The sequence below is a fragment of the Solanum tuberosum genome, unplaced genomic scaffold (assembly GCF_000226075.1).
Source record: "Solanum tuberosum cultivar DM 1-3 516 R44 unplaced genomic scaffold, SolTub_3.0 scf00375, whole genome shotgun sequence".
Lineage (NCBI taxonomy): Eukaryota > Viridiplantae > Streptophyta > Magnoliopsida > Solanales > Solanaceae > Solanum > Solanum tuberosum.
Genome location: NW_006239299.1, coordinates 298,407 through 300,635, shown reverse-complemented (window position 1 = coordinate 300,635; position 2,229 = coordinate 298,407).

Sequence of the window (2,229 nt, the reverse complement as noted above, 5' to 3'; positions counted from 1 at the left end):
GGGATAGGCTTAGTGAACCTTTTGTAATAGAAATGTGTATCCAAGGGATGCACTGGGAGCTTCTTTACATCTTACAAGGAATAAAACCAAAATCCTTCGAAGATCTAGATACTCGCGCTCATGATATGGAGTTAAGCATGTCCTCTGCCAGAAAAGATATGACGTATGTCCGAGACCCTCGCAAAAGGAAGCGACAAGCAGGAACCCAAGAGATGAAGTAAATTTGTGCCTAGAAATGACAATAAAGAATCCATGAATGTTAATGGGTCGCCTGCGAAGATCACTACGAATGAGGGCATGAAAGCAAAATATGAGAACGGCTTTCTAAGCACATTCAAATCAAAAGTCGACACTAAGGGAGATGCAAGGAAAAAATATCCCTTCTTGGATTCTGACGTTTCTGAGATTTTTGATGAGTTGCTCGAGTTATAGCTCATTGACTTGCCAGAGATGAAACGACCCGATGAAGCTGGAAAAGCTGATGACCCAAATTATTGCAAGTATCATAGACTTGTGAGCCATCCTCTCGAAAAATGTTTTGTCTTCAAGGATAGAGTGATGCGATTGGTTAACGAAAAGAAAATTGTCCTTGATGATGAGAAGGCTAGTTCTAACTAGATCTCTATCACGTTCGGCTCACTCAATCCGGTCCAAATACATATCTCTGAAAATAATGAAGAAGAGTCATTGGAGAAGGAAGTTGATATAGATGGTGACGAAGGCTGGATTCTTGTAACTAGGCGAAGACGCAACAAGTCAAGCTTACGAAAAGAACCATCCAAGCCACCTATTAGAGGAAATGGTGAAGAAATTGGAGAAGCAGAAATCAATCAAGAGCCCAAAGAGGGCAAAAGTAGAAGTGCATCACTTCCAATAACCCCGACGTCCTGTGACTCTAGAGGAATTCTTACCGAGTTCGTTCGACATAAAGTCTACTCAAGACAATGTCGAGACATCATGTTTCAATGCTGATAAAGCAGAAACAATGAAGGTACCTCCTACTTACAAAGAAGGAACAACGAGTGAATCATCACCAAATGTGTCTCCTAATGACGATGAAAAGACAACAAGGGAAATCTCGTCAATGATGTCTCTTTCACCTTCTGAAACACCTATTGAACCTTCTTCCCAAGAAGCACATACATGTGATACAAAAATCACATTTACAGATAATGATATTCTATTCGGTGAAACACTACACAATCGTCCTTTGTATATGGAGGGTCACGTGCTAGAGAAGAAGATAAATAGAATCTTAATAGATGAAGGATCTGGAGTCAACATTCTGCCTATCCACACATTGAAGGAACTCGGCATCACGACTGGAGAACTTAGTGAAAGTCGTCTGTTGATACAAGGTTTTAATCAGGGGGGCAGAAGTCCATAGGCTCTATTAAATTAAAGATCCACATGGAAGATTTGCGATCAAGCGCATGGATGCATATGATTGACGCAAACACGTCGTACAATATATTACTTGGCAGACCTTGGGTACATGAGAATAGAATTGTCTCATCTTCTTACTATCAATGTTTGAAGTATCTTGAAGGCGGGATTGAAAGGAAGATAGTTGCAGATGATAATCCTTTCACCGAAGTTGAGACACACTTTGCCGATGCGAAATTCTATTTGAAAAGTTATGTTGTTAAAGGGGCCAAATCTAATGATGTCAAATCAATCAAGTCTGATAAGATCACAAGCAAAAGAATCGATGTGGCTGTTGAAAAGGTAAAAAATTACACTAAAGAACCTTGTCCAATTCTTAATGAAGGGAAAATCATGTCTTCGAAGAAGAAGCTGACTTCTGGGCTTCGTTATGTTCCAAAAGTGAAGAAAGAAGAAGATCAATCATCTAACCTTCAAGAAAATGCATTGAGAGGGCTAACTCTTCCTATCAGACAGATCGATGCAATAAGAAAATTCAATCGCTCGAAATCAAGTGCGAGATGTGGCACTCTCCACAAAACGCACAAGAGAAGGTTTTGATCCCAACGCTTACAAGTTATTTGTGAAAGCTGGATACAACCCTGATGAGCCATCAATGTTAGGGAAACTCCCATCAGAAGATACAACTAGGCAAGCACGTGAAGGCCTAGGCTATAGCCAACCACCACCAATTCGCATTTCCATAAGAAGGGCAAGCAACAACCATATAACTTTTGAAGATGATGTCGCTACTCCCAACAAAAAGCCTTCCGTCTTTGATCGACTTGGAGAATCGACTACAAG